General features: G+C 50.0%; 1 protein-coding gene across 2 annotated transcripts in view; it reads right to left on the reverse strand.

Annotated features, from left to right (window-relative positions):
* The window catches only part of NTRK3 (neurotrophic receptor tyrosine kinase 3), a 382724-nt gene that overhangs the window by 76083 nt on the left and 283194 nt on the right, over positions 1-23447 (reverse strand). The gene's annotated exons all lie outside the window — the stretch shown is intronic.

Below are 23447 nucleotides of genomic sequence, written 5' to 3' on the forward strand. Positions count from 1 at the left end.
GAGAGAGCCCACTTGAAGACTTTGGCCCAGCGCCTGGGACAATCTAATCACACACGCGCACACACACAGATGCACACACAGACACACGGGCTCTTGTTACACAAGAGTAGCTGTAACAGTCCTAGCACAGGGTCTGGTTTGTGGTGGAGACGACTAAGTGGGAGCTAAAATTATCTGGAGGGAGCCTCTACTTGACAAATCCCGCTCCTCTGAAAGACCGCTGAGATCATGAAAGCCAAGTCCGGAGAGCACCCCGGAACCATGGTCTATGCAGAGAAGGGTTGCCACCACCTCAGCAAGCCTATTAAAGTCCGTCTGCCAGGAAGAGGCAAGGATGTGACCTCAGCCGTCCCCCTCCCCTCCCCATTTGGAAAGATTGCTATCGGAGGAATAGTACAAGCAGTGGGCTGGTGATGAAAGGAACAAGCCTGGAGATGCTCACTGACCTCGCCATTATTGTGCAATGGGCAGACGCCCACCGCCCACCTGTAGGAACGTTATGAAGAGCGTCGCAGAGCCGGGAAAGGGGACTGTCTCACAGGACCTTGTCAAAAACTGAAGACGGAGGACCGTGGCAGGCCGGCCGTCCCCGTGAGTGAGGAGACAGGCGACAGGAACAGACAGGTGTGGCTGCAAGGCTTTGGCGTTTGGGTTGGCTTGGGAATTCCTTCCAGAATAGTCTCTATAAATCTTTTGTTTGTTTGTTTGTTTTTTCTATCAGAGTTCATGGTCTCCCCACCGTGTCGGGGAGGATCTGTGGGAGGAAGCATTTGCAGACCCTTTTTCCCTCCTCCCCAGCAAGACAGACCTGTAGGCTCCCAGCGTTGCTCCCAGGCTGCTCCTCACGGGCCATGTGACAGCCAGCTGGTGGCCACACACAGCAGGGCTTCGCCCCAGTCTTTACAACAAGCGAATTAAACATCGGTTGCCTTCTCTACACCCTGCGTCACTATTTCTTAGCTTCTGAGGAACGGGATTTGTTGGCCTTGAAGGGGAAGGCTAAAGAGTCTCCCACTGAGAGAAAATGGGAGGTCAGGACCTCTCGGGGGAGGCCATCTGCTCTTCGCTGCATAATCATTCCCAGGTGACCAGTAATGATGCACGGGGTCCTACAAGGTGAGCGTCCTGGCGCGGCCGCAGAGCGCAGATGGGCTGAGAAGGCAGCCTTATGAGGCCAAGTCCCCACCTCTGAACACGCAGGGACTGGAGAGGAATGAGAAGTCAAGGGCACCCGGATCCAGACCTGGGTCCTCCACACAGTATGGGCTGGGGCACCTCACAAAACATCTTAGGACTCAGTTTCCTTGTCTGTAAAATGGGTGTGGGAGGATAATATAAGTTCTACTTACCTACTACATGAGCCGTTTATGTGAAGGTTTATAATTCCTCAAGTCTTCTAAAACGTCAGCGTGTTTTGGTGTTTGCATCATTGTGGATGTTATTTTACAAGAAAGGGAAACAAGGGCCAAGTCAGAAGTCCACCCCTGGGGGCTGAAATGGGACTGGAATCCAGAGCATCAGGACATGCCCGAGTAGCCAAACCACAAGGGGACAAGCCTCCTTTGGCCCTAGACCCCACCCCAACACCAGTCTCCCTCAGCACTGGAAGAGGGCAGTGTCTTTCTCAAACTTGAGCTGCAATAGAATCATCTAGAAGGCTTGTTAAAACACATTGCTGGGCCCTTCTCCTAGAGATTCCCATTCACTAGGTCCAGGTTAGGGCCTGAGAACTGCCTTTCTAGCAAGTTCCCAAGTGACGCTGATACTGCCGATTTGGGCACCCCACTTTGAGAACCACTGGAGCAGGATGGACATTGGTAGGGGAGGAATTAGCCAGCTCTTAACAGACAGTCCCACGCCCACAGACGTTTTATTCATTTCTCGCCACCTGAAGGCCTGCAATCCTAGACTTACTGGGGGCTCCTCCTCCTGACCTAGCTGCACGGCCTAGGCTGAGTCAAGTTCCCTCTCAGGGCCTCAACTGCTCATCCACACGATGAAGATCATGCCTCTCTCACCTTCTTATGTTCTGGACACATCCCCACAAAGGCAAAGCAACAGTATATAAATTCCTGGATCCCTCAGTCCAACTCTGGGCTGAGCGACCTCACCAGCCCCCTGAGCTCTCTCATTCTCAGCTGCCATGACAGCAGAATGAGGACAGAGGGACAGAGGAATTCCATGGAGAGCCCGCTCTCAGCCTGCTGAATAGACACCAGGCTAGGGCCACGTCTTAGAGCCCACTAGCTCCCCTCCCTCACTCAGCAGTAAGAATCACAGGCTCAGAAAGGTTCAGACAAGTCAAGTGGAGGCAGCAAACAGGGAGCCACTTCTCATACCTCCCTCCATACCCCAGGGCTCGAGAGCCTTGAATGCAGCTGTGGGGGTGCAGGGGACCACGTTACCGGGAACTATGCTGCTCTCTGCAAGCACAAAGAAGAAGCCTCCGATGGACCAAAGTGTCTTCCCCAAATTTGCACAGGGATCCTCTTCAGAGACTTGGAAACACCCAGTGGCTCAGAATAAAATTGGCCTGGCTCACCCTAGTTGTCTTCAGGGAGAAGTATTTTGAGAGCAATACCTGAGCTTAGTCCACAAAGAGGGCAGTGAGATCTAGAAAGGGCGGTGGGAGGGATGGAAAATAAATATAGATTCCATTCCACCATAAATCCTCCCCCAGGAGAGAACATCCCGCCGGTCATGGGGATGAGAAGCTCAGCAAATGGGGGGCTTCAGTGGAGAGAGGCTGGGTGTGGGCCAAACGCATTAAGGCGAGTCACTTCCATGTGGATAGCCCCATGTACCAACAAGACTCTAGCCTCCCAAACACCATCTGAGCAGCCGCTTATCCCCGAACCTAAGTAGGAAGAAGCAGGGCAAAGGGAAGTGAATCTGTGACCAATCCTTCCCCTTGGTCAACATTCACTTCTGATAACCACGAGAGACAAGGGTTATTGTGCCCCTTTCACAGATGAAAAAATGGAGGCAGGGCTAACTCTCCAAAGTTCACAGGGCCAGAGCATGGCCAAGGAAGGCTTCTCTCCTTTCTATGGCTCCCGAGCTCACGTTCCTTCCATTACTCAGGATGGCCTTTCTTCCGTCCTCCCCTTCCTTGTGGCCACTAAGACCATTCAGTCCACAGAAGGTCACTCCTCCATCTTCCCCTTCTTCCAGCCTTGTCCGACTTCTCTTACCCCACCCCTCCTGGGATGCTATTGCCCAAGGGAAAAGGAAGGAGCACCTTCCCAGAGGCCCCAGGAGAGGGGGGTGGGAGGGGAACAGTGTGGGAGGAAAGGGCACTGCACAGGCCCTGGGGGACGGCTGGAGTGAGCCATTCTCATTTCTGACGTCCTCTTGTCTATTTGGGCCCCTATTTGTGCTTATTTTTAGCTCACACAGTGCTGCTCAGAGCTGTCTCTGGTGAAGCCATTTGACCCGCACGCCAAAAAGTGATGGATTCTCCTAGGAGGAGAGGGCATCAATCTCCTTTTACTGCCTGGCTGGCTGGCCCAGCAGAGTCTGGGTCACAGGGCTCAGACGCCGGGACACTGGCAGGGGACAAGGAGGGAGAGGGATTCACAGCCCAGGCTGTGGGAACACCTCCCAGTCTCTAGGAGGAGGGGCAGCTGCAGAGAGCCAGGGGCCAGTGCCCAGGAGGAGCGGTCTTTGGGAGATGACACGGGGCTCCTGGGACTTTCTATCCTGACTCTTCCCTAGCTCCTTCCTTCGACACAGCCCCCACTTGGGCTCTGCCAGAGGAAGCCCTCCGTAGGGTTTCTCTTTCCTACAGGACAACTGGTTCCTCAGATGAAACAGAATGAGGATTTCTGTTTCAGTTACTGCTCCATGAATTTTCCTCTGTACCGAGGACCAAGATAATTATACCCCATGTATGGGATTCACTTCTGCAAGGTCTTGCAGGGCTGGAACGAGCTTGACCTAGGGCAGAATCACTAATCCAAGGAGGTCGCAGCCACCTCCATACAGAAGACCTCCGAGCCCGCAGAGCTCAGTGGGCAGGCTGTGATCATCCCCCTCGTCCTCCCCGTGTTCACCTGAACTGCCTCGCCCAGTGCCTTCTGTGACCTGCACAGGCCCGCAGGACAGACACGGCTGGAGACGTACCGGCCAGAAACTGCTCCATGCTGCTGACCGGGCAGGAAGAGGAAGCATAAAACCCACAAGAAACGGGGTGGCTGAGAAATGGAAGGACCGGGGAAAAGAGACAGGTCTGTATTTGAACCCTGACCCTGCCGCTCACTGCCGTATCCACCCTCGGGCCGTAGTTCCTTATCTGCAGAATGGGTACGTGACTATCTACCCAGCAGAGTTGTGAGGAGGACAGATGCACGCTTTCCGGATACTAGAGGTCATCGGGACTCTTCGACACATAACGGACATTAAATACAAGTGTGTTGCTTCCCTTCTACAGGATTTTTATTTTATCCGAGAGCTCAGTCTACTGCAAACCAAAGAGTGACTTGGAAAGAAACCTGAAGAGGGGTCGAGATATTCTCCTGCAATAAATGGCTGAGGCTGCTCCAGGGGCAGGGGGGAGCCAGCGCCGACTCGAGAGGGGGGGCTCCCGGCAGCCTGTCCAAGCTGCCACCGAGATGTCCAACCTCCTCCCTCTACAGAGTCCAAAACAGTTTGCGGGAGGAGGTTGGTCAGACAGTGGAATAAAGACATCGAAGGCAGAGACAGCCACCTACTAAAGATTACTATTGATTAGGAGGAAGAGACCCCAACAACCAGATGTCCCAGGGTTGGTGGTTATAAATAATGGTGGTCCTGACTCTGCTATGTGCCAGGCAGCAAAGTCAGTGCCCCAAAGCCGGCATGCTCCCTCAGTCAGACCCAGGATGTCCTCACAGAAGTCCACGGGCCCCCTCCGTGCTTTGGCTGACAATTGTCGTAGGAGGCCAGGCACGCGGGCAGCACAGAGACCATCCCTCCCTGAAGGCTATTCTCCTAAGGGACTCAGAAGCAGGCCCTCCCAGCACCCCTCAGGGCTGGCCGGGTGCTCTCTTAGCTAAGGCCTGATGGGCTCTCCTGGCCAGCCTGCCTTCCCTGCTCGCCCGGCCTGCTGTCCTACCCAGCGCCTAACTCGGTCCCAGCCTCATTGTGGAGACATCTCCCAGCACCTCCGTATTACTCTGTGCTCGTCTCTTTGAGCTTCTTGTTATCCCCTGATGCCCTTGTTAATAATACAAATAAGTCCCATCGAGAGGGCACATCCCCGGAGCCAGGCACTGTGCTAAGTGCTCAGCACGCCTCGTCTCCCTTGTCCTCACAGCTGTCTTAAACACAACGTGCTGCCGAAGTTCAAGGTGACAAAGCAATTTGCTCAAGGTCACTCAGCAATGAGAGGTGGCCCTCAGACTCTAGAGTCTAGGCAGGCTGAGCCACCCTGGCCCCCGTCACTCAAGACAGCCCCCTAGCCTCTGCCCCTCCCACCCCCAGGGAGGGCGGTGCTTTTGGAACTGGCAACAGCACCCAGTGGAAACCAATCATATCTATAAGGATGGGGAGAGAATCATTTCCGACGGAACCCATTCCTGCCACCATGGGTCGTCACCCCCCGAGCTCAACAGGAGCAGCAAGGACGGCTTCTGGAAATGAGGATGGCACCACAAGGTACAAATGCAAGGCCCCGATGCCTCACAGAACAAGAGAGGGTCTCCCCAGCCTTGGGGCTCTCACATTACGAGGTGAGTCCTATGTGCTAGGAGGGGGAGAGTCTTGGCAGGAAAGTGGGGGGAAGAGGGAACAAGAGAAGAAGGGAGGATCTCGGAGAAGTGTGTGTTTTCTTTGCACTAGCCAGACCCGAGGGTCTCGGGCTGCCAAAAATGCTCAGAAGAAAACATCAATTCAATACCACACATTTAATTACACGTGAAATGGAATGTCTTTAAAAGGAAGAATAACATTCCTGGAGCTCCAACTGTGGGTGTTTGAAGTGGCAGGAGGGAGACAGAGGGCCAGCTCTGCGTCTTGGAGGGGGAAGGAGACTGCTGAGAGAGAGGGCAGGGCTCCTGCTTTTGCTAGAGGTAGGAATTTCTGCCTGCCCTCCGAGACGCACCCTCCTCCCTGCTCCTCACGGCCCCAGCGGCTGCATCTGGCCTCTGGCCGACAGGTGGCAGGGCGACTAGAACTAATTTCCCCTCGGGTATTGCCCAAGAGCAGAAGCAGGTAAGCTCTGGCCAGCTGTGGCCTGCAGCCGACCCGGTCAGTCCTCCCCGTGGACGGAGGAGCGGAGCGTGGCTGGCCCATCCCAGTAAACCTCTCTTGCAAAGCAATCCCTGGATGATTCGTGGGCAAGGAAAACAAGAGGACCTCCTTGAGTTCACGTCAAGGATCTTTCTAAGAGAAGACCTTTCAGAGGCTGGAGATCCAACCGAGGAATGTGGCAGAATTGTTCATGGAGGTCTGGAATTTAGCATGTGCCCCCCGTTACTCACCAAATGGGGGGTAACAATGGTAGGGAAAAGGACTCTACTGTCTGCAGCCGTGGCTGTCCCGGGGTGAGGCTGACTCAGGACTGTCAGAACCTGAGGTGGCTGCTGGCCAGTCTGGGTCCCATCCCAAGGCTCCTCTAGCTGGATTGGGGCTCCCCTGCCCAGTTCGAGGGCTTGGCAAAGGGGGCTGGCAGGTGCTCAAGTCAGAGACCCACGCATGATGTGTGTTGTTAAGTCCATACACTGGGCCCCAGCACAGGGCACAGCATGCAGCTAGTCCTCACTAAATATTCGACAAGTGAACGAAGGGATGAGAACACCCTCTGAATCACTGCTAGGGACTTGAGCGAGAAGAACACTACAGAGAGGGAGGAAGAAGGGAGGCTGAGGGAGCAGTAAAAAGAAAGGAAAGATGAGTGAGAATGGAAAAGGATCCAGAAAGTTCTGAAGAGCAGCCTTATTTATGTCCTGGCTCCAAGACCTGGCCCCAGGAACCAGGACCACATTGAAGCAGGATAGTTCTGAGACCCACATCCTGAGCCTCCCTCCCAGCACCCCATCTTCTTAGCAGAAAGCATCTGCGATCTCCTGTGACAAAGCTCAACACACACCAGGTCTCCCCTTGGGGGCATGTGTGCGCCCCGAGGCTAGGGGTAATGGGCTAGGACTCCGAGACGCCGTGTTCCCACCGAGATGAATAAATAAATAAGACACCCTGCTGTTTCTGGAAGCGGTGGAGAGAGGATCAGCAGAGGACTGTCTGTTCTGGGGTGATTTCCAGCTCACGTTTCCCAACACGAGAAGTTCAGAGAGTGAGAGGGAAGTTCAGATGTGTCCCCACCCCCAGGTGCTACCCCTTGGAGCTCGACCCAGGAGCTCGGGCACTTACCAACACCCGGGGCCTCCCTCACCCACCCTGCCTTCTGTACCTACTTCCTTCATCTACAGGTCTCGTGGGCCCTTCCCACGGTGACAGGACCCCTCTGGCTCTCATTAAGCATTGACTGCCCGAGCCGAGAGTAAAGAGCAAAAGAACTCCCCAAGGAAAGCATCTGGAATTGAGCTGCTAGGTGCTGAAAGATGAAGCTCAGTCTCCAACTGGAAATCGGTCCCTCCAGCAACTTGCCTGGCTTCCCATTCTCTCCCCTCTCCTCTGGCCTGGATGTTTTCTTTCCAACTTGATGGTGATAAACTCTCGCTCCAAATGCCCATACAAGGGGCTTGTCCTGCATCTCGGTCTCCCCAGAGGCCCTTCGACAGCAGCTCCCCGGGGATGCTGCTTTGTCCTCTCAACCCTGGCATCTAACTCTGTCCCTCAAGTCCCTCCTGGGACACTATGGCTTTTCACCAGCAAGCACAGAGCAGAATGTGCTCAGGGGTGTACCTTCCAGCTGTGCAGCTCGAGGCCAAGATACAGATGGCCTGGCACCATGGAGTTGTGAGGATGCACCTTCACATAGACAACTTGAGGTCAGGAAACAGAAATGCCTAGGAGAACTACCAGGTGAACCAGAGGAGGACCAGGGGACAAGTCACCCACTCACGGAATGTGCCGTCGGACTTGAAGACTACCAGCTCCCTTAGGTCCAGTAGGAAACCGAACCCCTTCAGGCAGGAGGGGGAGGAATGGGTATTTTAAGGTTCATACAGGCAGAGGCAACAATATATCCAAATGCACAAAAACAAATTCAAAAAGAAGAAGAAAGGGACAAGAAGGGGGCCTTCTTGTAAATAAGCACGGGTACCAAGAGCCAGAACATAGCTTTGGGATGAGGCACAACCGGGTAGGAATTCACGTTCAACAATACATCTTAGGGGACAGACCTGGGCAATTTTCTAAGCGGGGCTCAAGCTTCAATGTTTTCATGAGTGAAATAAAGAAAATACCCCACGCATTGTCATGAGGGTTCAGTGAAACTCTGCATGTATAGTAACCTGTCTGAAGGGTATAAATATGTATAATAATGGCTACAAAGCTTCACAAAGGAACGTGCCCGTGTCTTCCTCCCACTTGCTCCCTACTTAAACCTTCCATGATCTTCTCTGGTTACTTAATCTCTCTGATCCTTAATTTCCTCACCTGTAAAATGGAGATAGCAAAAAAAAAAAAAAAAGTGCCTATTGCATGACTTTGTGGTATTTTTAAATGACACAGATGTTGAATGCTTAGAACAATGCATTAGCCCAATAGCATCAGTGTCTCCAGGGGGGTCTCTGGTACGCTATTTGAGAACTCTGCTAACCTGGCCCAAATCCCCAGGCGTTTTCCCTCATAAATTCCCTGCATAAATACATAAAATAGGTCTGACAGATGGAGGGGCTGCTCGTCCACTGTCCTCTGAGCTCCCTTCATGGATTCATGCTGGTGCGTTTTTACCCACACCATTCTTCCATCTGGTTACCCTTCTCCAGCTTCCACTAGGAGAAATCAGCCCATGCCCCAAGAGCGACTCTGATCCCACGTTCTCCATAAGATCTCCTCCCGATCTTCTTCAAGATCTCATTGTCCCCCCAGCCTGTCTACGCCTAGTGCAGAAACAGCTGTCCTGGGACCCCTCTGCCTACTTTGCTTTTCCCCTACATAAACTCAGCTCACCCCAGGTAGTTCACAGAAAACAAGCTCAGCATACATTTGCTACCTCACGGGAGAGAGCGAATGACATTGGCAAAGGCCACTGAGAGACTTGTTTGTAATATACGCTGGGTATATTGACACACAGAACCCTGGGTTATTTGCGGGCACAGGCCCAGCCCTTAGATCTCCCACATTCACCAGCTGCCAAAGGGGGCTGTTGTCTTGTGGCCTGAAGAAGTGTGTTTGCTCTCCTTCTTTCCTCCAGCAAGAAACTCAATGAAGAGTTTAGTTTAGACAACCCTAGGAAATGAGCACGTAACCCAGTTGAGGACATGGGACCCTGTCTTAGGATCCTGGGAGGCCTCTCTTTAAGAAGGGTCAACTCCAATTCTGCCTGAAGCAGGAGGTAGAGCCCAGCCACCAGAGAGAGGGGGAGCTGGGGTTCTCATGGGAAGGGAAGGCAGGACACGCAGACTTGGGAATTTAGAAATGCATATCCCCTTATGGGGCCCTCGGGGTCTTTCAAGAAAGATTCATCTTTCCTCCATGCAGGGCTGAGACTCAGGACATAATTGGGATCTTCTAGGACATACCTATGCAGGAGACTCCTTTCAGGTGGCTCTGGGCCCCCTGCTTCCTGTCTTCCCCCAGCCACACTGGTGGGTGGGGGGGCGTTGTGGTGACAAACCTCACCTGCTAATCCCCACATCCTCCCCCTGCCCGAGAGGCTGACAGTTCCCTCAGTGCTCCCAGCTCAGCTCAGCACCCACACGCTTCCTTCCTAGCCCCCCAACACAGAATGCTCCTTGCTGCTGGCTCACCATAAGCCCAACCCAGGATTCCTGGCCAGACCTCCCTTCACCTGACCACACCTGTTCTACCAGACTGCTGTCCTGGGACCCCTCTGCCTACTTTGCTTTTCCCCTACATAAACTCAGCTCACCCCAGGTAGTTCACAGAAAACAAGCTCAGCATACATTTGCTACCTCACGGGAGAGAGCGAATGACATTGGCAAAGGCCACTGGAAGGTGCTGGAGAGCCCTGAAGCCCACCTCCATAGACAGAGGAGGCTGTTGGGGGCCTGGGGAGTCAGCGGCTGGGCCCCTTCCAAGGGGATGTTCCCATTTCCAGTTCCCACTCCCAGAGCTGAGGCATCTGCCAGGCACCTCCCCCTCTCCAAGCCTCCTGCTCTGGTCCTCCCTCTCTTCAGCCTTGTCCCTGATGGGTTCAAGGTCAGAGGCCAGAGCCCCTGGGTCCCCGCCACGCAGGCCCTTGGCGTGGGCAGCCTGAGCTGGGCGCAGCCAGCAGATTCGTTCCGCACGGCCTCCGCCATCCCGGATCCGAGCCTCCCCTGCCACAGCCCGCGCGCTCTGCCAGGTGTTTCCCCACATCCTCTGAGCTGACTTTCAAGAGTTCCCCCACACCAGATGTTCAATGCGCCTGCCGGTGGTTTCCTGGCCTGTCTCCTGAACCTCCCCCTACCCTGTAATTCCACCAAAAACAAAACAAAACAAAGAAAAAGTTGGAATCAGTGGAAGGCTTGGTGGCCCACCTGACCCTGGAATCCCTCCATGGGCTTGGTGGCTCCAACTAGGTCTATCCGAGTTACTCATGCTCCCAGCTGCTTCTAGGGCAGAAATAACATCATCAGCCACACTTACATGGTGCCTCGGATCAGAAGATCATTCTTTCTGGTTCTTTTGGTGCCAAAAGAAATGGAGCCACGTAGACGTTTGGGCTTTGGAAGATCCCAGAAACAGTCAAATGGCTGTTAGGACCAATGTCAGTAGGAAACCAGGAGCGAAGACGTCTTCATTGGACATCATTAGATCCATGCTGCTGACACGTGGCCAGCTCTCATCGTTGGGTCTGGACACTCTTAGGTGGTCTCCAAAACACCAAGATGGGGGTTCTAGGGCATGAGCCTCAGGAATCCACATAGAACATACTCAGGAGCCCGGAAAGAAGCCATGCTCCCATCCCCTGCTGGGGGACCCCAGCCCCCTCTTCCACTGGCCTTGGGGACCTCCCTCCTCTCATTTTTCAAAAGAGATTGTTGCTTGATGTAGCAACATCAACACGCCCTCTGTCCACTGCAGTCATCTTTACCACAGACCACGGCAACCTCCCTCTCCTGACGCTTACCCATCCCTTCCTCCACTCACTCTCTGAGAACAAGCCCTTCCAACCCCCTTGCCCGCCTGTCCCCACCGTGTGGGTCCCTGTCCTTCATCACTGGCCCGCTCTTCCCGGCTTCCTGCCGCTGTTCTGCTCCTGTCTGACCTTTTCAATATGTGTCCTTTCTTTTTCTCTGACATAGATCTTCATTGCTGGCTCCGTAGACAGGTGTGAAAGGCTCACAGCACAAGGCACAAGTGGGGCCCACAGGCCTAGGCCGCCATCCCCCTCCCACCAGCTCTTGGAGAGGCCAGTCCTTATGCATGGTTCTGTTGACACAGCCTTCCTGGCCCCACAGACTGAAGCCAGAGGAACGAAGTGAGATAAGCCGTTTCCCACACCAGCTCTTTTACTCTATAGACTGGCCCTTTTCTTCTGTGTCTCTTGTCTGGGAACTTACCCACTTTCCCATTTTCAGCACAGAAAGTGTAGAAGCTGAATGACCAGGCAGTATGGCCCCCTCCTGGAAATGTGTCTTGTGTCAATTACCCATGGGCGTCATCTTGTCTAACTTTTCCATATCTGTGAGATGTGGGATCAAACCTATGTGAATTCCCCAGTTACTCTGGGTCATGCGTTAGGTGGAATGATTTAGGAAATCCAAGTTATAAAATCAGGAAGGAATTAAGTGTTTGGATCGAAAGACCAGTCAAGGAAAAAAAAATGTGATCTGCAACAGAGCAAAACCACTTGATAAATGTCTCACTGAAGTGAGAAGACCCCCAAAAAGGTCTCTAGCAGACCAGTGTTTGGTAAGTGGAATTGGCTGCATAGAGTCGTGATTACTAATTTCACATGTGAAAAGCCATGGCATGCTCTCCACCTGGTGTGTGGTCTCTTCTGTTTTACTTTAGTGGATGTTAGAAATAAACAGATTAATAAAGAAAAGCATCTATAAGTGCATATATAAGTTCCTGATAGCCACGGGGATTTTAGGGGCTGAATTGTTTCATAACAATTTTTACTGCTCAAAAACACAATTCCTTGGCCATAGATTTCTCAGGAACGCAGTAGGAAGAATGAACCACAAGACGACCCAGTGTTCTGCCCCCGCGGGCGTGGAAAGAGCAGGGGTGGAGAGGCACTTCTTATGCCAGGATGGTTCAAGGCCCCAGAGTTGGTATCAGACACTCGCAGCTCTGCTGACTAGCTGTGTGATGCTGGGCATCTTACTTAACCTCTCTGAGCGGATATCTGTTCTGACTGTGATTCCCTCTCAGATGTTTGTAAGCAAATGAGATGACATCAGCCTGTAAACCTCTGAGCACAGGGGCAGGCCTCCAGCGAGCGCTAAGACCAAGATTCATTTCTACTCTCTTACTCGAGATTGCTCGTTTGGGCTGCCTCACCAACACTCACGCACCTCGGCACTTGTAGACACAGAGGCGAGCATCAATTCAAAGGTCTTCCGTCCTCTCAGGACACACCTATTGCACCTGTCCACCCAACACGGGAATTTGTCTGCAGAAGCCTCTCTGCCTGCCATTTTCAGCTATAGAAAACTCTGATCGCTCCAGGCTGCGGGCCTTCAAATGGGGCCGTTTGCCTGGCTTACAGAGGCTGTTTGTTCTTTACTGCCGACTACAGAGGGTCGGGAGATCTGGGGACATGGCAAGGCACAGAGAAGCTGGAGGGCGACACATGACAAGTTCACGGCAGGTGGGAATCACTTGGAGTAGCTTTTACATTGGCATATGGAGCCTTCAGAGGGGCTGAATAGTACGTTGGCAAGCGAGTGTTCTGTGTCTGGGTCCTGGCTGAGAAGGGCATAGAGAGAGCTGGAAAACGTCCCCCCATGCTGGCCCCCCTAAGGAGCCCTTGCTCCAAACCTACCTGCCAGGTACAGCCGTTGGCCCACCCCTGCCCCCAGCATGGTGGGGAAACTGGACAGAGAAGAGGCCAGTTCTACAAAAATTGTCATTTTGACAGTAATGGAAATGGGGGTACCCACCTAGACTCCCCCACTTACTTGCTGAGGGGCCATATACTCATTCACTCTGTAACGTATTCAACAAATGTGCATTGAGTTACAGTGTGTGTCAGGAGCCAGGCTGTGTGCTTGGGGCTCAGTGGGGAATGAGACAGTCTCCTGGAGCTCAGTGGTCCAGCGTGGAAGGCAGACGAGTCACGGGCAAATCCGATCCAACATGATGCACCCTGCGGGGGGAGCCAGAAGAGGACCACGGGGGCACCTGCCAGGTGCATCTAACTTGGTTTTGAGGCGCCAGGGATACGGCTGTGGGGGAAAGCAATCTATTCTCGCTGAGCCTCAATTTCTTCTCGTATAAATGTGAAAATATATGTAAAAATGACTTTCACACAACAGTCAGATGGAAAATGTTCTAGTTCTGTCACCCACCAACAATAGCAGTAAAAAATGCCTGGATCACATGTGTCAAGCTCCCGCAGGTACTTACAGACTGAGCCTCTCTGGGTTCTGGTGGAGGGAGGAGGGTGTCGTCTGGAGGAAAGCTGCCCAGGAAAGATGGCCTCACTCTGACCACTACACCTCAGTGATCCGGTTGTGCCTAGAAATTTCAGGTCCCTGAGGCATAACGGGTTTCATGGCCTCCTTAACCAAACGGCTTGGCTCTCTGTGGCCAACACCGCTCAACACAATTTACAGAACCAGACTGCCTGGGATCAGATTCAGTCTACTCCAATCATTTTGTTCTGTGACCTTGGGAAACTTACTTAACTCTCTGATTCTTGGTTTCTTTATCCATAAATAAATAAATAAACAGACAAACAAATAAATAAATAATTGCCTGCCTCATAGAAGTGTGTTGAGTATAAATGTGTCGGTACGTGTAAAACATGTATGAAAGGACCTAAATCAGCCATCATCATCGAAGGTCAGGTATTGTCACCACCGTCTTCATCATCATCATCATCAAGATCTTCATCGTCTTGGTGACCACAATCCCACAGAGGGAACGTTCCAACTGGTGGCACCCTCCCTGTGGGAGGTTGGGCTTGACTCAAACCCTGGCTTCACTGTCACTAGCTGTGTTACCTTTCTGAGCCTTGATTTCCTCATCTGTGAAATGGGCTAATAAGAGCGCTCAGACCATGATACTGTTGTAAGATTAAATGAGATCATACATGGAGAGCAGCCTGGACCAATAGGGGCTCTCAGCACAGAGGAAATAAATGTTCATGTCTAATCTAAATGTAGTCACTCTGTCCTCCAGGAGGGGTGACACACTTCATGTAAGTGAGAAATCAATCTTCTTACTGCTTCCTTTGCCTCTCAGAGACCATGAAGGAAGCCAGGAACATGTTAAGCTCCTACTAGTTCTCCATACTGCTGGAGGCTAGACAGGAAGTAGATGGCCCATAGTTTGGCAAAGCACATGAATTCGTCTGTGTAAATGCAGAAGCAGCTCCCTGCTGAGCAAGGAAGGAACGACATTGTTGTGGACACTGAAGTGTGGTGACTGGATTTCCCTGGGAGGAGAACAGGAGAGAGAAGAAAGGGGAGCCTAGCAGCATGGGGGTGGCCTGTTGGTGGGGCAGCTGGAAGACTTTTCTGAACAGAAATGTCTAAGATTCAATATTTGCTAATTTGTGTTGCTGGCACATAACATCAAAACTATACCAAAAGCCACTTCTACACACACACTTCACGTAGGTGTGATGTTCTGAGCATAAAACACTTAACAGAAGGCATTTTCACATACTGGGGATGAAGATTCGAAGACCAGTGGTCCATACAGATGCTGAGGCAGACTGTAAAGTCACCCAACCCAGTGAAAGCAGAGACTGAAGTTTTCATAAGAGCAAGACAATTTCAGCCTCCACATCCCCAGGCATCCTTGGAGACACGGGGTGGAACAGCATATGTGCGGTAGGGCTCCAAGAGTTTCATCTGAAGGATGCTCAGCCATCATCTGGCTTGTGAAATCATCCTCATTGTCCAAATCCCTCCTTACCATCTCCACATGGGGGGTCTAGTGGTCTTTCACACGTGGCACAGTCAAACGAGGAATCTCACTCCTTACCCCTGCACCTGCCCTCCCCAGGGCCTCCCTGTGTATAAATGGCACTCCCATTCACTCAGTGACACAAGCCCCTCACCTACCAGCTTTCCTTGATGGCTCTTTCCCACATGCCACCAATGCCCACCAATAAATCCTGTTGACTGTAGCCTCCAAACATGTCTTAAATCTGTCCCCATCCCCAGGAGATCCACTTCTTCCCATCCCGCCACTGCCATCCCAAGCTGTGATGGCCTCTCATCCGGGCAATGGGTTCCTAACTGAGCATCCATTCTTCCCCCTGCCCCTCACTCCTGTCCCTCATCCCCCGTTCTGGAACATGGCCAGCCAGCCAGGGTCATCTTTAATAAAAAGCAAAGTAGGAAGCTTCGCGTCCCTCTCCTACTTCAAATCTGTGTTTAGAATGAAAGCCAAGCTTGCTCTATCATTGCTTATGGGATCTGATCCTTTCTACCCCCTTGACCTCATCACCCGCCCTCCTCTAGCACCCACTCTCCCCTCCATTCTTCTCCCCCCTGCCCTTCCTTCTCTCCTCACATATTTCAAGCTAGGTGACACCTTAGAGCCTGGACTGCAGCCACTACCTGTCCCAGAATGTCTGCTCTGCAGCCCTTCAACAGAAAAGGGTCACTTCGATGACGGGACATTGGTTTTATTTTCAGCAATAGCACAACATGATGGCCATTGGAAAATTGTCTCACCGACTTAGTTATCCATCTGCTTCTCATCTGGCCTTCCCAGTGGAAAGGCAGCTCCACGAAAGCTAAGACTCCTTGTGTCTCTCCATCAGAACTGTCCCCCAGCAGCCAAAGCCTATTGGTTAAATAGATGAGTGACTGCCTTGGTGGGTTTTTTTTTTTATCACTGCTACCTAGGCTCCTGTGACTCTGAAAACACTGAGTGAGGACTAGAGATCCAGGACCAGATGAGGTGGCTGCAGCTTTAGCAGAACTGAATTCTGAAACCCAGGCAGCCATGCTAGTTATTAAACCAGGGCAGGCCCCAGCAGGAGGGCAATCACAGCTCTGAGTTAGTACTGAGCTGAAGACCATGGTCATCAGAGCAGAGATTCCAGCAGCAAACTCAAGAATGTCAAAGTTACAGAAAATCAGAACCTCAGGTTCTTCATCTCTCCTGAAATCCCACCTTCTCAACCTGAGGCTCTAAACCCAAGCTCAGGCTCGATCACAGCATTAATTCATGAAACCACTGACACCAACAAACAGGGCCATTTCTTCAACTGGAAAGTCCTCAACTACCTTGTAATTGGGTGGGCTCCATGAACCTTTTCAACGGTAACAGCTAGGAATAGGCAAGGTGCCGGACTCGCTGGATTTCTGGACACTTGGGGAGGGGGGAGCATCCTTGTATGGAGCCAGCTTGCTGCCATGTTGAGCTCAAGCTCTCACTTGAGCAAGGTGGGAAAGGATGAAGGATGTTGCCTGCTGTGCTTTCCTCAGCGGCATCCCACTAGGCAAAGGGGGGAGCAGACCCAGAAATCTGGCTCTGATGCAGGCAAAGTCAGGGAAATGGAGATCAGCCAAAACTCACCGTAGTGAAAACAGGTAGTGTTTGCCTCCCTTATGAGATAAAGTTCATCAGTATCTGGGTCCCTTTCCCAAGAAGGCTGACCCAGAACTTCCTTCCAAGGTGACAACAGAAGAACTTCCCCAGTGTAAACCAACTTGGATGACTTTGTTCTGTACCTCGCTAAGGAAACAAAAATCCCCTCAATGGTCTCTCTTCTGTTTTACTTCCCTCATTTTTAGCTTCCCCTTTTGTCTTAGATCGAGTTCTTTTTTTCAAACTTTTGACCTTAGCTTTTCCTATCTACTTTTTGAATGTTGCCAACTTGTATTTACCTCTGTTTGGTACTGTGGGGTCTCTCCTTCCCGCTGACTTCTAACCTACAGGGTAAGGTTTCCCCCATCCTAATAAAAAGCATTCTTTGACCCTACCTACCCCCCCTAGAAACTTCTCACATGCCACCCCTTCATCACCAGACTCTTTGATGGGTCCTTTACTACTTGTGCTGTCTACCATTCTTGAGCTGCCTACGCATTTCTCAAGGCTTTGTCCTCTTACCACCTCACCCCGTGACCCACCTGTTACAGTGTCACAGTGATCTCCTGATGCCCAAATCAAATGGCTTTTCCTTAGTCCTCAGTCAACACTGGTGAACCTCAAGTCCTTCACAGTCTGACCAAAGCTTACCTGAGCTCTCTCACCCTTAGCCAACTTGCTAAGATGACTTGGGGCGCTCACTAATCTTGTCAGAATGGGTATGATCAGAACTCTGGAATTCTGGAGAACCCAAACATAGAGATATTTATCACAATGTTGTGTATGATTTCATTGTGCAAAGCCATCTTCCTATGAAGCAGCAACCAGATTTGAATCATCTTTGCAACCCTGATGCATAGCCCCACCCTCTGCATTAAGTTCCAATCATTCAACCATCTCATTCATTAAATCAATGAACACAATTAAGGTCATGTGTGTGTCACTGAGGCATTAAAAAACCTCAGGTAGTTGTATGGGTAGACTTCCAGGGAGAGTGAAAGCATTCTTTGCTGGGAGATCTTTAGAAAGGAAAGTATGTAATTAATGCCTGAGTTAATAACTTTTGAAAAATGCACAACTATTTATCAAGCACCCACTATGATGAGTCCTGTAGCATGAACAGATTTGCAGAATGGCATGTCAGCTGTACCAGGAATAGAGGAGGGGGAGGGAGAAGTCAGGCAGGCAGGAAGCCAACCAAGGTCAAAGTGGCTGCAGGGGCTGGGCCACTTCCTGGCTGTGCGCTGTGACCCCCTGACGGCCCCTGCTTCCGGAGCTGGGGCAGGTCCTGCCAAGGGCATGGCTAGACAGAGTGAGCAATGAATGATCACTGGTGTGTTGGTGAGGGCACTGGGCCGCCCTCTGGCCTGGCCATCAGAAGCTAACTCCTGTTCCATCGCCTGCAACTACCTCTTTGCAATCCCATGCAGGGAGAGGGCAGGGCAGTCTCTCAGAGTTCCTTCCCATCCTGTGCTACCCTGGCTTGCAGGAGGATGCCAGCGAGCCTCATATGGTGGGCCACACATGCCTGAGCAGGCATCCAAGGCTGGCATCCACTGTCCCTCCCTCAGCCTGGCAGATAGAAAGGACCAGCACCCAGGGATCCTGGAATAAACATGGCATCTTGGCAGCCGGCTCTGATGGATGACCAACGAACAGCTTGCCTGGGCTGTAGGGTGACACAAACCCTAATTGCACTTGTTGGTTCGACTTCAATGCTCCTCCCAAGCCCGGGTTGTTTTCCTCCCTTTCCTGTTGCTACCAGATCTTGATCTTTAATACCACCCCCTTCTGCTCATGTGCCCCCATAAATTTGTGTGCCTTCTGTCTCACCTGCTGTGCTGTCCATGGACCTTCCCTGTCCCCAGGACCTCATCTCCAGCCCAGGAACTCAGACGAAGGAAGGGCACATTTCTCCTCCTTGTCAGTTTCTGTCCCATGCCCCTCCCCCACCGAAGGACACTAAGGGCCCTTTTAGAAAAAGAGCAGGAGGCATGTTGGAGGCCCAGCATCGGCTTTGTTGTCACCACTGAGAGCTGCAAGAGAGAACACATAGCTATCCCTTGACCGAAAAAGCTGCCGGTTTCGATAAGCTCATGATCAATCTCCACCCCTTCCTATTTCCTGGTGCTATTTCCTTGGATTTGCTCCAGGGGGCTGACTTCTCACCAGTTTGGGCCCCTCCTCTGCCTGGTGCCCGGTTCAATGGGTTGGCTGGAAATGCCTCACTCTGAACTTGTCTGTGGCCTTCGTAAGCAGCTTTCCATCTCTGCTGTCATGTCCCACTCAGTGTGTTCCCAGGAGGCCACCTGCTTAAAGGCCAGAGCAGGAGGTCAGGATACACGGTTACTGCCTCCCAACCCTCACCCTGACCTTGAGAAAGTCCAGGTGCCGCTCTTGGTTAGTCATCTGTACGACATATGAGATTAGAAGCTTCACTCAGAATCCCATTAACATTTCTGAACTGTGCAGCTCAGAATTCCCAGCCCGAAGATTGGGTAAGGCCCTGACCGGGAGAGTGTTTGGGGGAAGAACATTATGGGAACGTTGGCAGCATTTTGAAGTCACCTGGGAAAAAGGAACGCCCCCTGCATTCAGCAACTGTGCATCCCGGGATTTGAAGCCATCGTGTCTTAGAAGGAGATGGCTTTTCCTATGTCAACTCTCTGTTATAAGAAGACAGCTGTCTGTAAAGATTGTCCGCTGGGTACCTGCTTGGGGAACCCCTAGATACCCAGGGGTGTTTCTTGTGGGCCACAAGGCAGTGATGCCAAAAAACAGTGCCTCTGGTGGGGGTTGCCAGACCATCTCCCTCCCCCTCACTCAGCCTAGCTACCTGAAGTTCTGAAATACCTGGTCTGGTATTCATAAGAATTGAATAATAAAATAATCTGAGTTTCCAAACATAAGGGACAAAAGAAATAAATATGGTATATCCACAAGGGGAAATATTATCCAGCCATTAAAAATCATGCTGTGATCCTCTATTTATTGAGGTGTGGGGACCCCCATTCTCATATATTACCATGGACAGTACACATTGGTATAACCCCATATAGGTTACATACACAAAACAGACCAGCTAGCCAAGGGGGATATCTGGCCCTGTATTAATATGGTATTTAGGTTCAATCATATCTCTAGTTCATATATTTAGGTTCAAACCACTGCAGAAAAATGAGAAAATACTGTGAAGAAATTAAATAAATTTGAATACACTAATACAATGGAATAGTATTTATTTCCAAAGTTCTCTAAGAGCTTCGAGAAACTGGCAGGGGGATACTAAAAAGTGTGGAATAATATGTATGATATATTGCAAATATGGAGGAAAAACAAGAATGGGTTTCATAGTTGCTTATATATATTTGTTCATATATAATTGGTAACGACATACTGTAACAGTGGTTACCACTGTGGTGATGGTGGTGGTGGGAGGAAGAACCTACAGATGAGGGACAGGTGTAGGAAGGAGAATTCTCACTATATAGATATATAAATAGGCATTGATATATACACATGTTGACATACAGGTGTAAAATAAAATTTATACATATAAACTTTATTGAGGTATTAATTGCTTCCAAATTTTTAAGATACATGTATTATTTACCTCAATATTATTGATATATAAATATATATTCATCAGTCATACATCAATACATGTTATTAATACTTCAATACATGTGTAAATAATAACCCAATAAAGCTTATCTATATAATATAGTAAATACATATGTAAAATAAAAGTATATAATATACAAAATAAATACATATAGCATATTTATGCAAAATAAAGTTTATATATAGATGTCCTCTACCTCAATATTATGTATCAATACATATATTACTGTATATCAATATATCAATACATATGTTATTGATACATGTATCAATAATAGTGATATAGAGGATATCTCCCTATATACAAACCTTATTTTACATAAATATACTATCTACATTTATTTTATATGTCATATATTTATAGATACTTTGTTTTACATATATATTTACTATATCATATATATAAATTTTATTGAGGTATTATTTGCCTCCTATAAAATTCACCCATTTTATTTATTCTATTTTTAAAGATTTTATTTTTTTTAAGTTATCTCTGTACCCAATGTAGGGTTCAAACTTACAAACCCAAGATCAAAAGTCACATGTTCCACTGACTGAGCCAGCCAGGAGCCCCGAATTCACCTATTTTCATGTACAATTCAACGATTTTTAGTAAATCTACCAAACAGCACAACCACCACCATAATCCAGCTTTAGAATGTTTTCATCACCCCAATAAGCTCTCTTGGGTCCATTTACATTACTCCCCATCCCCAACCCCAGGCCTACACAACCACTAACCTACTTTTTGTGTCGATAGATTTGCCCCTTCTAGACATTTCATACAAATGGCATCATACAAAATGGGGCATTTTGAGTCTGGCTTCTTTCCTTTTACACAGTATTTGTGAAATTCACTAATGTTGTAGCACGTGTGAGCACTTCATTCCTTTTATTGCTGAGTAATATTCCATTCTATGTATATACCACATTTTGTTCATCCATTGCCAGGTGAGAGGTATTTGGGCTCTTTCTACTTTTTGGCTATTTTGAAAAATGCTGCTATGAATATTCATGTACCTTCGTGTGTATGTGTGTGTGTGTGTGTGTGTGTGTGTGTTTGGAACCATGTAAAATAACCTATACAAAATTTTAATATTGCAAAAATATTGCTTAAATGGCCCATGCGATCTTATAAAAAAAAAAAAAGGAAGTGGCAAATAGGGTGTGTATGCGCACATGCACACAGAATGATTTGATTCTGTTAAATAATTAAATAAGTACATAAAAAAGATTAGAAGGCAGAAAGCTAAAATGTTAACAGTGTTGTCTCTGGGTGATGGGATGGTGGATAATTTATGTGTTTGTGTGCTTTTCTGTATTTCAACAAATTTTCTACTGTGAATATAAATTACTTTTGTAATCAGGAAGAAACCACAATGTTATTAGAAGGAAAAAATACATCCTTCCCGTTCAATTTCTCCTGGGTCTTTACCTCTCTGTGACAGAATGATGCCTCTCTGTTGTCCAAAATGGGGGAGGGGAGGGTGCAGCCCTTCTCTCTCTCCTGCACAGCGCTGGTCACAACATCCAGAAAACTGCAGATCCCCAGTAAATACCAATCAATGTTGAGGGCCTCGAGATCAGTCTCCATGGCAACCTGACAAGGGCAGGACACTGATGAGCGCTGCCCCAGCACGGAGATGGCCCAGCAGGAAGAAGGCCTGCCTCGGGCAGCCTGAGGTGGCCAAAAGACCATGCAGCAAATGGGATCGGGCTTCCTAAGGCTCCAAGAGAGGGACATCTCTTTAAATAATGGAACACTGAAAAGTCTCAATTGATCACCCTAATTGTGGGGTTCCTGCAACTGCCATTTCTACTTAACTTCTACAGCTGCAAACAGATGTCCTGATTCAGTATTTTTCAGAACTACATTTAAAAACTAAGTGTCCTTCCTCTATGCTTACCCCGTGCCTAATCTCATCGTATTGCTTCATAATGACTCACTAGTCTGCACCAGGCCTGCCCCTCACATTTGCATGACCAGGAAACAGAATTATTGGAAGTCCGTATCTCACACGTCTGAAGATTTGAAAGTTATAAATCAAGCTAACACACTATGAAAGAGAGTACATCCTATCCTCCCACCCTATTAAATATATTTGCAGAGTGAGCTGGAGGGCCAGGTGAGAATTCAGGTGTCTCAGGCTCCTTGGAGTTGGGAGTTGGGACATGTAGTGCCAGAGAGTTGGTCTCAGCCTCCCCTTCTCCTTCCCACAGCCAAAGAGGCCTTGTACGCATACATGTGCACACCCAGCCTACACCATGCCACACACACACACTCCCCTCCGCCCTAAGCAGCAGGCAGCCCCTTGGCCAAACCCTTGGGCTTCACAGTGCACATGCCTGCAGGGCAGCCCACCCTTCGGAGGACAGTAGACCAATGGAGAAGTCTGTGCATGGTGTGGGAGTGGGCGAAGAGTCATCTTCCTGAGGAATTCCGGTGTAGGCAACTACAGGCTGACCCAGAAGGGGAGTGAGGCCCAGGCTCTACCTGGTCACTTCCCATGGCCCTTGAACTTGTGGCAGCTGAAGGAGGGCCCTGAAAAATATGGGGTCCCTCTTACCCAAGACTAAGAGATAGCTATCCTCCTACCAGACTGGGTTTCTCGACCTTGGCACTATTGACATTTGGGGTCATACAACTTTGTTTTAGGGGCTCCCAGTAGTATCTACCCTCAGTTGTGACAACCAAAAATGTCTCCACGTATATGCCCTGGGGGACAAGTCACTACTGGTTGAGAAGCACTGCACTAGACTGTGAAGCTCTTGAGGGCAGGAAATAGGACTCTTTCACTTCAATGTTTGAAGGGTGAATCAAAGAGCCAACATCTCTGTTCATGATCTCAGAACCACTCTTGAAAGACCCGTTTCTCCTGGGGAGGGCTGTGACGTCCTGGTGCCAAAAAGTCCCTCAGAACAAGCTGAGAGCAGTTCTTGGTCACTGGGGTGTATGTGATAAATCTGGGACATGAAGGTAAAAGCAACAGGAGACAGGGGAAGAACAGTGCCGTGCACCCAGGACCCCACAGCTCCAGGGAGCTGCC

The sequence above is a fragment of the Leptonychotes weddellii genome, chromosome 9, assembly GCF_054177405.1.
Source record: "Leptonychotes weddellii isolate Sample4059 chromosome 9, ASM5417740v2, whole genome shotgun sequence".
In the NCBI taxonomy this organism is placed as follows: domain Eukaryota; kingdom Metazoa; phylum Chordata; class Mammalia; order Carnivora; family Phocidae; genus Leptonychotes; species Leptonychotes weddellii.